Source organism: Schistocerca gregaria, chromosome 5, assembly GCF_023897955.1.
Source record: "Schistocerca gregaria isolate iqSchGreg1 chromosome 5, iqSchGreg1.2, whole genome shotgun sequence".
In the NCBI taxonomy this organism is placed as follows: Eukaryota; Metazoa; Arthropoda; class Insecta; order Orthoptera; family Acrididae; genus Schistocerca; species Schistocerca gregaria.
Genome location: NC_064924.1, coordinates 575,411,835 through 575,424,898, shown reverse-complemented (window position 1 = coordinate 575,424,898; position 13,064 = coordinate 575,411,835). Strand labels below are relative to the sequence as shown.

The following is a 13,064-nucleotide window of genomic DNA, read 5'->3' as shown; positions in this document are numbered from 1 at the left end:
CACAAGCTGTGCACTAGGACAAGAAATTGCAGACCGCAAACTTTTGGTGGCCTGACGGTCGTCGCCGATCGTAAGGGCGAAACAGTCGAGAGATTTGGAGAACGGCAATGTGGACACTCCCAGCAGCAGCAGTGCGCCAAATCAATTATCTGGTCGAGGGCTGCAAGATTCAGTGTGATGAAGTGAGAATTCGGGGATAGCTCGCAAGTTCAAAGCTGCCGCCTTCTTAGCTCAGTGGTAGAGCACTGGTCTCGTAAACCAGGAGTCGTGAGTTCGAACCTCACAGAAGGCATCCATTTTTCTAACTTTCCTGCAACGTGCGGAGCTACCTCGAGCAATATCTATCACATGGCAGTACACTGAATGAAAGGCATGTTCTTCAACCTATGACAAGTATTCTACTGGCCTAGGAGGTTTTCTGAATGCATAGGCAGAACAGTTGTTTGTATGCATTTTGTAGTATAATGTCATTCGTTTATGAGCGTCGCTTCAGTGTGCATGCACGTTATCCATGTGAAGAGGCATAAGCAGATGCTACCATTCTGCGAGATTCCTGCAGAATGTGTACGAATTGCGTTGATATAGAGAACAAAATCGACGCCTCCGTGGCGCAATCGGCTAGCGCGTTCGGCTGTTAACCGGAAGGTTGGTGGTTCGAGCCCACCCGGGGGCGAAATCGTTTTAACCGTCACCGAGGTGAGGACATACATCAACTTTGTTAGAGATAAACAGCTAGTGTGGCAATTTGGCTGCGAAGGAGTGATGCCACAGATGCCTATACACATTCAGGCAGGTGGCACTGTAGGTAATAACATGGCCCTACACAAACGTTCTACTGTTTTCCTATTTAATCACTATGTGTGACACTGCAGTGGAGCGACGCCCACTACAAAAGACGTTTTATTTTCATTCAATTTGAGCGTATACGTCGCGAGTGCCATATGACAGGGCCTGTCTCTCGATGTCGATTTGTATTTTGTGTCTCTTAAGTGTCGGTCTGCAGTAGGCCGCTGTTGGCCGAGCGACGTGCAGTCGCCTTACATGAAGCCCCATGGGCAACGCCAGTGCCACTGTGAACAACAGCAAACTGTAGCCAGAGAGTGGAGCCGAAAGGCGCATTTCGCAGTCGAGCCACGTTATCCCACAAGCTGTGCACTAGGACAAGAAATTGCAGACCGCAAACTTTTGGTGGCCTGACGGTCGTCGCCGATCGTAAGGGCGAAACAGTCGAGAGATTTGGAGAACGGCAATGTGGACACTCCCAGCAGCAGCAGTGCGCCAAATCAATTATCTGGTCGAGGGCTGCAAGATTCAGTGTGATGAAGTGAGAATTCGGGGATAGCTCGCAAGTTCAAAGCTGCCGCCTTCTTAGCTCAGTGGTAGAGCACTGGTCTCGTAAACCAGGAGTCGTGAGTTCGAACCTCACAGAAGGCATCCATTTTTCTAACTTTCCTGCAACGTGCGGAGCTACCTCGAGCAATATCTATCACATGGCAGTACACTGAATGAAAGGGATGTTCTTCAACCTATGACAAGTATTCTACTGGCCTAGGAGGTTTTCTGAATGCATAGGCAGAACAGTGGTTTGTATGCATTTTGTAGTATAATGTCATTCGTTTATGAGCGTCGCTACAGTGTGCATGCACGTTATCCATGTGAAGAGGCATAAGCAGATGCTACCATTCTGCGAGATTCCTGCAGAATGTGTACGAATTGCGTTGATATAGAGAGCATAATCGACGCCTCCGTGGCGCAATCGGCTAGCGCGTTCGGCTGTTAACCGAAAGGTTGGTGGTTCGAGCCCACCCGGGGGCGAAATCGTTTTACCCGTACCGAGGTGAGGACATACATCAACTTTGTTAGAGATACACAGCTAGTGTGGCAATTTGGCTGCGAAGGAGTGATGCCACAGATGCTTATACACATTCAGGCAGGTGGCACTGTAGGTAAAAACATGGCCCTACACAGACGTTCTACTGTTTTCCTATTTATTCACCATGTGTGACACTGCAGTGGAGCGACGCCCACTACAAAAGACGTTTTATTTACATTCAATTTGAGCGTATACGTCGCGAGTGCCATATGACAGGGCCTGTCTCTCGATGTCGATTTGTATTTTGTGCCTCTTAAGTGTCGGTCTGCAGTAGGCCGCTGTTGGCCGAGCGACGTGCAGTCGCCTTACATGAAGCCCCATGGGCAACGCCAGTGCCACTGTGAACAACAGCAAACTGTAGCCAGAGAGTGGAGCCGAAAGGCGCATTTCGCAGTCGAGCCACGTTATCCCACAAGCTGTGCACTAGGACAAGAAATTGCAGACCGCAAACTTTTGGTGGCCTGACGGTCGTCGCCGATCGTAAGGGCGAAACAGTCGAGATATTTGGAGAACGGCAATGTGGACACTCCCAGCAGCAGCAGTGCGCCAAATCAATTATCTGGTCGAGGGCTGCAAGATTCAGTGTGATGAAGTGAGAATTCGGGGATAGCTCGCAAATACAAAGCTGCCGCCTTCTTAGCTCAGTGGTAGAGCGCTGGTCTCGTAAACCAGGAGTCGTGAGTTCGAACCTCACAGAAGGCATCCATTTTTTTAACTTTCCTGCAACGTGCGGAGCTACCTCGACCATTATCTATCACATGGCAGTACACTGAATGAAAGGGATGTTCTTCAACCTATGACAAGTATTCTACTGGCCTAGGAGGTTTTCTGAATGCATAGGCAGAACAGTGGTTTGTATGCATTTTGTAGTATAATGTCATTCGTTTATGAGCGTCGCTACAGTGTGCATGCACGTTATCCATGTGAAGAGGCATAAGCAGATGCTACCATTCTGCGAGATTCCTGCAGAATGTGTACGAATTGCGTTGATATAGAGAGCAAAATCGACGCCTCCGTGGCGCAATCGGCTAGCGCGTTCGGCTGTTAACGGAAAGGTTGGTGGTTCGAGCCCACCCGGGGGCGAAGTCGTTTTAACCGTCACCGAGGTGAGGACATACGTCAACTTCGTTAGAGATACACAGCTAGTGTGGCAATTTGGCTGCGAAGGAGTGATGCCACAGACGCTTATACACATTCAGGCAGGTGGCACTATAGGTAAAAACATGGCCCTACACAGACGTTCTACTGTTTTCCTATTTATTCACCATGTGTGACACTGCAGTGGAGCGACGCCCACTACAAAAGACGTTTTATTTACATTCAATTTGAGCGTATACGTCGCGAGTGCCATATGACAGGGCCTGTCTCTCGATGTCGATTTGTATTTTGTGTCTCTTAAGCGTCGGTCTGCAGTAGGCCGCTGTTGGCCGAGCGACGTGCAGTCGCCTTACATGAAGCCCCATGGGCAACGCCAGTGCCACTGTGAACAACAGCAAACTGTAGCCAGAGAGTGGAGCCGAAAGGCGCATTTCGCAGTCGAGCCACGTTATCCCACAAGCTGTGCACTAGGACAAGAAATTGCAGACCGCAAACTTTTGGTGGCCTGACGGTCGTCGCCGATCGTAAGGGCGAAACAGTCGAGAGATTTGGAGAACGGCAATGTGGACACTCCCAGCAGCAGCAGTGCGCCAAATCAATTATCTGGTCGAGGGCTGCAAGATTCAGTGTGATGAAGTGAGAATTCGGGGATAGCTCGCAAGTTCAAAGCTGCCGCCTTCTTAGCTCAGTGGTAGAGCACTGGTCTCGTAAACCAGGAGTCGTGAGTTCGAACCTCACAGAAGGCATCCATTTTTCTAACTTTCCTGCAACGTGCGGAGCTACCTCGAGCAATATCTATCACATGGCAGTACACTGAATGAAAGGGATGTTCTTCAACCTATGACAAGTATTCTACTGGCCTAGGAGGTTTTCTGAATGCATAGGCAGAACAGTGGTTTGTATGCATTTTGTAGTATAATGTCATTCGTTTATGAGCGTCGCTACAGTGTGCATGCACGTTATCCATGTGAAGAGGCATAAGCAGATGCTACCATTCTGCGAGATTCCTGCAGAATGTGTACGAATTGCGTTGATATAGAGAGCATAATCGACGCCTCCGTGGCGCAATCGGCTAGCGCGTTCGGCTGTTAACCGAAAGGTTGGTGGTTCGAGCCCACCCGGGGGCGAAATCGTTTTACCCGTACCGAGGTGAGGACATACATCAACTTTGTTAGAGATACACAGCTAGTGTGGCAATTTGGCTGCGAAGGAGTGATGCCACAGATGCTTATACACATTCAGGCAGGTGGCACTGTAGGTAAAAACATGGCCCTACACAGACGTTCTACTGTTTTCCTATTTATTCACCATGTGTGACACTGCAGTGGAGCGACGCCCACTACAAAAGACGTTTTATTTACATTCAATTTGAGCGTATACGTCGCGAGTGCCATATGACAGGGCCTGTCTCTCGATGTCGATTTGTATTTTGTGCCTCTTAAGTGTCGGTCTGCAGTAGGCCGCTGTTGGCCGAGCGACGTGCAGTCGCCTTACATGAAGCCCCATGGGCAACGCCAGTGCCACTGTGAACAACAGCAAACTGTAGCCAGAGAGTGGAGCCGAAAGGCGCATTTCGCAGTCGAGCCACGTTATCCCACAAGCTGTGCACTAGGACAAGAAATTGCAGACCGCAAACTTTTGGTGGCCTGACGGTCGTCGCCGATCGTAAGGGCGAAACAGTCGAGAGATTTGGAGAACGGCAATGTGGACACTCCCAGCAGCAGCAGTGCGCCAAATCAATTATCTGGTCGAGGGCTGCAAGATTCAGTGTGATGAAGTGAGAATTCGGGGATAGCTCGCAAATACAAAGCTGCCGCCTTCTTAGCTCAGTGGTAGAGCGCTGGTCTCGTAAACCAGGAGTCGTGAGTTCGAACCTCACAGAAGGCATCCATTTTTTTAACTTTCCTGCAACGTGCGGAGCTACCTCGACCATTATCTATCACATGGCAGTACACTGAATGAAAGGGATGTTCTTCAACCTATGACAAGTATTCTACTGGCCTAGGAGGTTTTCTGAATGCATAGGCAGAACAGTGGTTTGTATGCATTTTGTAGTATAATGTCATTCGTTTATGAGCGTCGCTACAGTGTGCATGCACGTTATCCATGTGAAGAGGCATAAGCAGATGCTACCATTCTGCGAGATTCCTGCAGAATGTGTACGAATTGCGTTGATATAGAGAGCAAAATCGACGCCTCCGTGGCGCAATCGGCTAGCGCGTTCGGCTGTTAACGGAAAGGTTGGTGGTTCGAGCCCACCCGGGGGCGAAGTCGTTTTAACCGTCACCGAGGTGAGGACATACGTCAACTTCGTTAGAGATACACAGCTAGTGTGGCAATTTGGCTGCGAAGGAGTGATGCCACAGACGCTTATACACATTCAGGCAGGTGGCACTATAGGTAAAAACATGGCCCTACACAGACGTTCTACTGTTTTCCTATTTATTCACCATGTGTGACACTGCAGTGGAGCGACGCCCACTACAAAAGACGTTTTATTTACATTCAATTTGAGCGTATACGTCGCGAGTGCCATATGACAGGGCCTGTCTCTCGATGTCGATTTGTATTTTGTGTCTCTTAAGCGTCGGTCTGCAGTAGGCCGCTGTTGGCCGAGCGACGTGCAGTCGCCTTACATGAAGCCCCATGGGCAACGCCAGTGCCACTGTGAACAACAGCAAACTGTAGCCAGAGAGTGGAGCCGAAAGGCGCATTTCGCAGTCGAGCCACGTTATCCCACAAGCTGTGCACTAGGACAAGAAATTGCAGACCGCAAACTTTTGGTGGCCTGACGGTCGTCGCCGATCGTAAGGGCGAAACAGTCGAGAGATTTGGAGAACGGCAATGTGGACACTCCCAGCAGCAGCAGTGCGCCAAATCAATTATCTGGTCGAGGGCTGCAAGATTCAGTGTGATGAAGTGAGAATTCGGGGATAGCTCGCAAGTTCAAAGCTGCCGCCTTCTTAGCTCAGTGGTAGAGCACTGGTCTCGTAAACCAGGAGTCGTGAGTTCGAACCTCACAGAAGGCATCCATTTTTCTAACTTTCCTGCAACGTGCGGAGCTACCTCGAGCAATATCTATCACATGGCAGTACACTGAATGAAAGGGATGTTCTTCAACCTATGACAAGTATTCTACTGGCCTAGGAGGTTTTCTGAATGCATAGGCAGAACAGTGGTTTGTATGCATTTTGTAGTATAATGTCATTCGTTTATGAGCGTCGCTACAGTGTGCATGCACGTTATCCATGTGAAGAGGCATAAGCAGATGCTACCATTCTGCGAGATTCCTGCAGAATGTGTACGAATTGCGTTGATATAGAGAGCATAATCGACGCCTCCGTGGCGCAATCGGCTAGCGCGTTCGGCTGTTAACCGAAAGGTTGGTGGTTCGAGCCCACCCGGGGGCGAAATCGTTTTACCCGTACCGAGGTGAGGACATACATCAACTTTGTTAGAGATACACAGCTAGTGTGGCAATTTGGCTGCGAAGGAGTGATGCCACAGATGCTTATACACATTCAGGCAGGTGGCACTGTAGGTAAAAACATGGCCCTACACAGACGTTCTACTGTTTTCCTATTTATTCACCATGTGTGACACTGCAGTGGAGCGACGCCCACTACAAAAGACGTTTTATTTACATTCAATTTGAGCGTATACGTCGCGAGTGCCATATGACAGGGCCTGTCTCTCGATGTCGATTTGTATTTTGTGCCTCTTAAGTGTCGGTCTGCAGTAGGCCGCTGTTGGCCGAGCGACGTGCAGTCGCCTTACATGAAGCCCCATGGGCAACGCCAGTGCCACTGTGAACAACAGCAAACTGTAGCCAGAGAGTGGAGCCGAAAGGCGCATTTCGCAGTCGAGCCACGTTATCCCACAAGCTGTGCACTAGGACAAGAAATTGCAGACCGCAAACTTTTGGTGGCCTGACGGTCGTCGCCGATCGTAAGGGCGAAACAGTCGAGAGATTTGGAGAACGGCAATGTGGACACTCCCAGCAGCAGCAGTGCGCCAAATCAATTATCTGGTCGAGGGCTGCAAGATTCAGTGTGATGAAGTGAGAATTCGGGGATAGCTCGCAAATACAAAGCTGCCGCCTTCTTAGCTCAGTGGTAGAGCGCTGGTCTCGTAAACCAGGAGTCGTGAGTTCGAACCTCACAGAAGGCATCCATTTTTTTAACTTTCCTGCAACGTGCGGAGCTACCTCGACCATTATCTATCACATGGCAGTACACTGAATGAAAGGGATGTTCTTCAACCTATGACAAGTATTCTACTGGCCTAGGAGGTTTTCTGAATGCATAGGCAGAACAGTGGTTTGTATGCATTTTGTAGTATAATGTCATTCGTTTATGAGCGTCGCTACAGTGTGCATGCACGTTATCCATGTGAAGAGGCATAAGCAGATGCTACCATTCTGCGAGATTCCTGCAGAATGTGTACGAATTGCGTTGATATAGAGAGCAAAATCGACGCCTCCGTGGCGCAATCGGCTAGCGCGTTCGGCTGTTAACGGAAAGGTTGGTGGTTCGAGCCCACCCGGGGGCGAAGTCGTTTTAACCGTCACCGAGGTGAGGACATACGTCAACTTCGTTAGAGATACACAGCTAGTGTGGCAATTTGGCTGCGAAGGAGTGATGCCACAGACGCTTATACACATTCAGGCAGGTGGCACTATAGGTAAAAACATGGCCCTACACAGACGTTCTACTGTTTTCCTATTTATTCACCATGTGTGACACTGCAGTGGAGCGACGCCCACTACAAAAGACGTTTTATTTACATTCAATTTGAGCGTATACGTCGCGAGTGCCATATGACAGGGCCTGTCTCTCGATGTCGATTTGTATTTTGTGTCTCTTAAGTGTCGGTCTGCAGTAGGCCGCTGTTGGCCGAGCGACGTGCAGTCGCCTTACATGAAGCCCCATGGGCAACGCCAGTGCCACTGTGAACAACAGCAAACTGTAGCCAGAGAGTGGAGCCGAAAGGCGCATTTCGCAGTCGAGCCACGTTATCCCACAAGCTGTGCACTAGGACAAGAAATTGCAGACCGCAAACGTTTGGTGGCCTGACGGTCGTCGCCGATCGTAAGGGCGAAACAGTCGAGAGATTTGGAGAACGGCAATGTGGACACTCCCAGCAGCAGCAGTGCGCCAAATCAATTATCTGGTCGAGGGCTGCAAGATTCAGTGTGATGAAGTGAGAATTCGGTTATAGCTCGCAAATACAAAGCTGCCGCCTTCTTAGCTCAGTGGTAGAACACTGGTCTCGTAAACCAGGAGTCGTGAGTTCGAACCTCACAGAAGGCATCCATTTTTTTAACTTTCCTGCAACGTGCGGAGCTACCTCGAGCAATATCTATCACATGGCAGTACACTGAATGAAAGGGATGTTCTTCAACCTATGACAAGTATTCTACTGGCCTAGGAGGTTTTCTGAATGCATAGGCGGAACAGTGGTTTGTATGCATTTTGTAGTATAATGTCATTCGTTTATGAGCGTCGCTACAGTGTGCATGCACGTTATCCATGTGAAGAGGCATAAGCAGATGCTACCATTCTGCGAGATTCCTGCAGAATGTGTACGAATTGCGTTGATATAGAGAGCAAAATCGACGCCTCCGTGGCGCAATCGGCTAGCGCGTTCGGCTGTTAACCGAAAGGTTGGTGGTTCGAGCCCACCCGGGGGCGAAGTCGTTTTACCCGTACCGAGGTGAGGACATACATCAACTTTGTTAGAGATACACAGCTAGTGTGGCAATTTGGCTGCGAAGGAGTGATGCCACAGATGCTTATACACATTCAGGCAGGTGGCACTGTAGGTAAAAACATGGCCCTACACAGACGTTCTACTGTTTTCCTATTTATTCACCATGTGTGACACTGCAGTGGAGCGACGCCCACTACAAAAGACGTTTTATTTACATTCAATTTGAGCGTATACGTCGCGAGTGCCATATGACAGGGCCTGTCTCTCGATGTCGATTTGTATTTTGTGTCTCTTAAGTGTCGGTCTGCAGTAGGCCGCTGTTGGCCGAGCGACGTGCAGTCGCCTTACATGAAGCCCCATGGGCAACGCCAGTGCCACTGTGAACAACAGCAAACTGTAGCCAGAGAGTGGAGCCGAAAGGCGCATTTCGCAGTCGAGCCACGTTATCCCACAAGCTGTGCACTAGGACAAGAAATTGCAGACCGCAAACTTTTGGTGGCCTGACGGTCGTCGCCGATCGTAAGGGCGAAACAGTCGAGAGATTTGGAGAACGGCAATGTGGACACTCCCAGCAGCAGCAGTGCGCCAAATCAATTATCTGGTCGAGGGCTGCAAGATTCAGTGTGATGAAGTGAGAATTCGGGGATAGCTCGCAAATACAAAGCTGCCGCCTTCTTAGCTCAGTGGTAGAGCGCTGGTCTCGTAAACCAGGAGTCGTGAGTTCGAACCTCACAGAAGGCATCCATTTTTTTAACTTTCCTGCAACGTGCGGAGCTACCTCGACCATTATCTATCACATGGCAGTACACTGAATGAAAGGGATGTTCTTCAACCTATGACAAGTATTCTACTGGCCTAGGAGGTTTTCTGAATGCATAGGCAGAACAGTGGTTTGTATGCATTTTGTAGTATAATGTCATTCGTTTATGAGCGTCGCTACAGTGTGCATGCACGTTATCCATGTGAAGAGGCATAAGCAGATGCTACCATTCTGCGAGATTCCTGCAGAATGTGTACGAATTGCGTTGATATAGAGAGCAAAATCGACGCCTCCGTGGCGCAATCGGCTAGCGCGTTCGGCTGTTAACCGAAAGGTTGGTGGTTCGAGCCCACCCGGGGGCGAAGTCGTTTTAACCGTCACCGAGGTGAGGACATACGTCAACTTTGTTAGAGATACACAGCTAGTGTGGCAATTTGGCTGCGAAGGAGTGATGCCACAGATGCTTATACACATTCAGGCAGGTGGCACTATAGGTAAAAACATGGCCCTACACAGACGTTCTACTGTTTTCCTATTTATTCACCATGTGTGACACTGCAGTGGAGCGACGCCCACTACAAAAGACGTTTTATTTACATTCAATTTGAGCGTATACGTCGCGAGTGCCATATGACAGGGCCTGTCTCTCGATGTCGATTTGTATTTTGTGTCTCTTAAGTGTCGGTCTGCAGTAGGCCGCTGTTGGCCGAGCGACGTGCAGTCGCCTTACATGAAGCCCCATGGGCAACGCCAGTGCCACTGTGAACAACAGCAAACTGTAGCCAGAGAGTGGAGCCGAAAGGCGCATTTCGCAGTCGAGCCACGTTATCCCACAAGCTGTGCACTAGGACAAGAAATTGCAGACCGCAAACGTTTGGTGTCCTGACGGTCGTCGCCGATCGTAAGGGCGAAACAGTCGAGAGATTTGGAGAACGGCAATGTGGACACTCCCAGCAGCAGCAGTGCGCCAAATCAATTATCTGGTTGAGGGTTGCAAGATTCAGTGTGATGAAGTGAGAATTCGGGGATAGCTCGCAAATTCAAAGCTGCCGCCTTCTTAGCTCAGTGGTAGAGCACTGGTCTCGTAAACCAGGAGTCGTGAGTTCGAACCTCACAGAAGACATCCATTTTTTTAACTTTCCTGCAACGTGCGGAGCTACCTCGAGCAATATCTATCACATGGCAGTACACTGAATGAAAGGGATGTTCTTCAACCTATGACAAGTATTCTACTGGCCTAGGAGGTTTTCTGAATGCATAGGCGGAACAGTGGTTTGTATGCATTTTGTAGTATAATGTCATTCGTTTATGAGCGTCGCTACAGTGTGCATGCACGTTATCCATGTGAAGAGGCATAAGCAGATGCTACCATTCTGCGAGATTCCTGCAGAATGTGTACGAATTGCGTTGATATAGAGAGCAAAATCGACGCCTCCGTGGCGCAATCGGCTAGCGCGTTCGGCTGTTAACCGAAAGGTTGGTGGTTCGAGCCCACCCGGGGGCGAAATCGTTTTACCCGTACCGAGGTGAGGACATACATCAACTTTGTTAGAGATACACAGCTAGTGTGGCAATTTGGCTGCGAAGGAGTGATGCCACAGATGCTTATACACATTCAGGCAGGTGGCACTGTAGGTAAAAACATGGCCCTACACAGACGTTCTACTGTTTTCCTATTTATTCACCATGTGTGACACTGCAGTGGAGCGACGCCCACTACAAAAGACGTTTTATTTACATTCAATTTGAGCGTATACGTCGCGAGTGCCATATGACAGGGCCTGTCTCTCGATGTCGATTTGTATTTTGTGTCTCTTAAGTGTCGGTCTGCAGTAGGCCGCTGTTGGCCGAGCGACGTGCAGTCGCCTTACATGAAGCCCCATGGGCAACGCCAGTGCCACTGTGAACAACAGCAAACTGTAGCCAGAGAGTGGAGCCGAAAGGCGCATTTCGCAGTCGAGCCACGTTATCCCACAAGCTGTGCACTAGGACAAGAAATTGCAGACCGCAAACTTTTGGTGGCCTGACGGTCGTCGCCGATCGTAAGGGCGAAACAGTCGAGAGATTTGGAGAACGGCAATGTGGACACTCCCAGCAGCAGCAGTGCGCCAAATCAATTATCTGGTCGAGGGCTGCAAGATTCAGTGTGATGAAGTGAGAATTCGGGGATAGCTCGCAAGTTCAAAGCTGCCGCCTTCTTAGCTCAGTGGTAGAGCACTGGTCTCGTAAACCAGGAGTCGTGAGTTCGAACCTCACAGAAGGCATCCATTTTTTTAACTTTCCTGCAACGTGCGGAGCTACCTCGACCAATATCTATCACATGGCAGTACACTGAATGAAAGGGATGTTCTTCAACATATGACAAGTATTCTACTATCCTAGGAGGTTTTCTGAATGCATAGGCAGAACAGTGGTTTATATGCATTTTGTAGTATAATGTCATTCGTTTATGAGCGTCGCTACAGTGTGCATGCACGTTATCCATGTGAAGACCCATAAGCAGATGCTACCATTCTGCGAGATTCCTGCAGAATGTGTACGAATTGCGTTGATATAGAGAGCAAAAGTGAGCAAAAATCGACGCCTCTGTGGCGCAATCGGCTAGCGCGTTCGGCTGTTAACCGAATGGTTGGCGGTTCGAGCCCACCCGGGGGCGAAATCGTTTTAACCGTCACCGAGGTGAGGACATACGTCAACTTTGTTAGAGATACACAGCTAGTGTGGCAATTTGGCTGCGAAGGAGTGATGCCACAGATGCTTATACACATTCAGGCAGGTGGCACTGTAGGTAAAAACATGGCCCTACACAGACGTTCTACTGTTTTCCTATTTATTCACCATGTGTGACACTGCAGTGGAGCGACGCCCACTACGAAAGACGTTTTATTTACATTCAATTTGAGCGTATACGTCGCGAGTGCCATATGACAGGGCCTGTCTCTCGATGTTGATTTGTATTTTGTGTCTCTTAAGTGTCGGTCTGCAGTAGGCCGCTGTTGGCCGAGCGACGTGCAGTCGCCTTACATGAAGCCCCATGGGCAACGCCAGTGCCACTGTGAACAACAGCAAACTGTAGCCAGAGAGTGGAGCCGAAAGGCGCATTTCGCAGTCGAGCCACGTTATCCCACAAGCTGTGCACTAGGACAAGAAATTGCAGACCGCAAACTTTTGGTGGCCTGACGGTCGTCGCCGATCGTAAGGGCGAAACAGTCGAGAGATTTGGAGAACGGCAATGTGGACACTCCCAGCAGCAGCAGTGCGCCAAATCAATTATCTGGTCGAGGGCTGCAAGATTCAGTGTGATGAAGTGAGAATTCGGGGATAGCTCGCAAGTTCAAAGCTGCCGCCTTCTTAGCTCAGTGGTAGAGCACTGGTCTCGTAAACCAGGAGTCGTGAGTTCGAACCTCACAGAAGGCATCCATTTTTTTAACTTTCCTGCAACGTGCGGAGCTACCTCGAGCAATATCTATCACATGGCAGTACACTGAAAGAAAGGGATGTTCTACAACCTATGTCAAGTATTCTACTGGCCTAGGAGGTTTTCTGAATGCATAGGCAGAACAGTGGTTTGTATGCATTTTGTAGTATAATGTCATTCGTTTATGAGCGTCGCTACAGTGT

At 49.4% G+C, this 13,064-nt stretch overlaps 23 non-coding genes across 23 annotated transcripts; all 23 read left to right on the top strand.

Moving 5' to 3' along the window:
- Nucleotides 1–220: 220 nt before the first annotated feature.
- Nucleotides 221–292, top strand: Trnat-cgu (transfer RNA threonine (anticodon CGU)). Its single transcript has one exon. It is a non-coding gene; the product is annotated as a tRNA-Thr (tRNA).
- A 307-nt stretch (nt 293–599) lies between these two features.
- Trnan-guu (transfer RNA asparagine (anticodon GUU)) lies at nt 600–673 on the top strand. The gene has a single exon. It is a non-coding gene; the product is annotated as a tRNA-Asn (tRNA).
- A 689-nt stretch (nt 674–1,362) lies between these two features.
- On the top strand, nt 1,363–1,434 carry Trnat-cgu (transfer RNA threonine (anticodon CGU)). Its single transcript has one exon. It is a non-coding gene; the product is annotated as a tRNA-Thr (tRNA).
- A 307-nt stretch (nt 1,435–1,741) lies between these two features.
- Nucleotides 1,742–1,815, top strand: Trnan-guu (transfer RNA asparagine (anticodon GUU)). Its single transcript has one exon. It is a non-coding gene; the product is annotated as a tRNA-Asn (tRNA).
- Nucleotides 1,816–2,503: 688 nt separating this feature from the next.
- Trnat-cgu (transfer RNA threonine (anticodon CGU)) lies at nt 2,504–2,575 on the top strand. The gene has a single exon. It is a non-coding gene; the product is annotated as a tRNA-Thr (tRNA).
- Nucleotides 2,576–2,882: 307 nt separating this feature from the next.
- On the top strand, nt 2,883–2,956 carry Trnan-guu (transfer RNA asparagine (anticodon GUU)). Its single transcript has one exon. It is a non-coding gene; the product is annotated as a tRNA-Asn (tRNA).
- A 689-nt stretch (nt 2,957–3,645) lies between these two features.
- Nucleotides 3,646–3,717, top strand: Trnat-cgu (transfer RNA threonine (anticodon CGU)). Its single transcript has one exon. It is a non-coding gene; the product is annotated as a tRNA-Thr (tRNA).
- Nucleotides 3,718–4,024: 307 nt separating this feature from the next.
- On the top strand, nt 4,025–4,098 carry Trnan-guu (transfer RNA asparagine (anticodon GUU)). Its single transcript has one exon. It is a non-coding gene; the product is annotated as a tRNA-Asn (tRNA).
- Nucleotides 4,099–4,786: 688 nt separating this feature from the next.
- Nucleotides 4,787–4,858, top strand: Trnat-cgu (transfer RNA threonine (anticodon CGU)). The gene has a single exon. It is a non-coding gene; the product is annotated as a tRNA-Thr (tRNA).
- A 307-nt stretch (nt 4,859–5,165) lies between these two features.
- Nucleotides 5,166–5,239, top strand: Trnan-guu (transfer RNA asparagine (anticodon GUU)). Its single transcript has one exon. It is a non-coding gene; the product is annotated as a tRNA-Asn (tRNA).
- A 689-nt stretch (nt 5,240–5,928) lies between these two features.
- Nucleotides 5,929–6,000, top strand: Trnat-cgu (transfer RNA threonine (anticodon CGU)). Its single transcript has one exon. It is a non-coding gene; the product is annotated as a tRNA-Thr (tRNA).
- Nucleotides 6,001–6,307: 307 nt separating this feature from the next.
- Trnan-guu (transfer RNA asparagine (anticodon GUU)) lies at nt 6,308–6,381 on the top strand. Its single transcript has one exon. It is a non-coding gene; the product is annotated as a tRNA-Asn (tRNA).
- Nucleotides 6,382–7,069: 688 nt separating this feature from the next.
- Trnat-cgu (transfer RNA threonine (anticodon CGU)) lies at nt 7,070–7,141 on the top strand. The gene has a single exon. It is a non-coding gene; the product is annotated as a tRNA-Thr (tRNA).
- Nucleotides 7,142–7,448: 307 nt separating this feature from the next.
- Nucleotides 7,449–7,522, top strand: Trnan-guu (transfer RNA asparagine (anticodon GUU)). The gene has a single exon. It is a non-coding gene; the product is annotated as a tRNA-Asn (tRNA).
- Nucleotides 7,523–8,211: 689 nt separating this feature from the next.
- Nucleotides 8,212–8,283, top strand: Trnat-cgu (transfer RNA threonine (anticodon CGU)). The gene has a single exon. It is a non-coding gene; the product is annotated as a tRNA-Thr (tRNA).
- A 307-nt stretch (nt 8,284–8,590) lies between these two features.
- Trnan-guu (transfer RNA asparagine (anticodon GUU)) lies at nt 8,591–8,664 on the top strand. The gene has a single exon. It is a non-coding gene; the product is annotated as a tRNA-Asn (tRNA).
- A 688-nt stretch (nt 8,665–9,352) lies between these two features.
- Trnat-cgu (transfer RNA threonine (anticodon CGU)) lies at nt 9,353–9,424 on the top strand. The gene has a single exon. It is a non-coding gene; the product is annotated as a tRNA-Thr (tRNA).
- A 307-nt stretch (nt 9,425–9,731) lies between these two features.
- Trnan-guu (transfer RNA asparagine (anticodon GUU)) lies at nt 9,732–9,805 on the top strand. Its single transcript has one exon. It is a non-coding gene; the product is annotated as a tRNA-Asn (tRNA).
- Nucleotides 9,806–10,494: 689 nt separating this feature from the next.
- Trnat-cgu (transfer RNA threonine (anticodon CGU)) lies at nt 10,495–10,566 on the top strand. The gene has a single exon. It is a non-coding gene; the product is annotated as a tRNA-Thr (tRNA).
- A 307-nt stretch (nt 10,567–10,873) lies between these two features.
- Trnan-guu (transfer RNA asparagine (anticodon GUU)) lies at nt 10,874–10,947 on the top strand. The gene has a single exon. It is a non-coding gene; the product is annotated as a tRNA-Asn (tRNA).
- Nucleotides 10,948–11,635: 688 nt separating this feature from the next.
- Trnat-cgu (transfer RNA threonine (anticodon CGU)) lies at nt 11,636–11,707 on the top strand. The gene has a single exon. It is a non-coding gene; the product is annotated as a tRNA-Thr (tRNA).
- Nucleotides 11,708–12,025: 318 nt separating this feature from the next.
- Nucleotides 12,026–12,099, top strand: Trnan-guu (transfer RNA asparagine (anticodon GUU)). Its single transcript has one exon. It is a non-coding gene; the product is annotated as a tRNA-Asn (tRNA).
- A 689-nt stretch (nt 12,100–12,788) lies between these two features.
- Nucleotides 12,789–12,860, top strand: Trnat-cgu (transfer RNA threonine (anticodon CGU)). Its single transcript has one exon. It is a non-coding gene; the product is annotated as a tRNA-Thr (tRNA).
- Nucleotides 12,861–13,064: the final 204 nt, after the last annotated feature.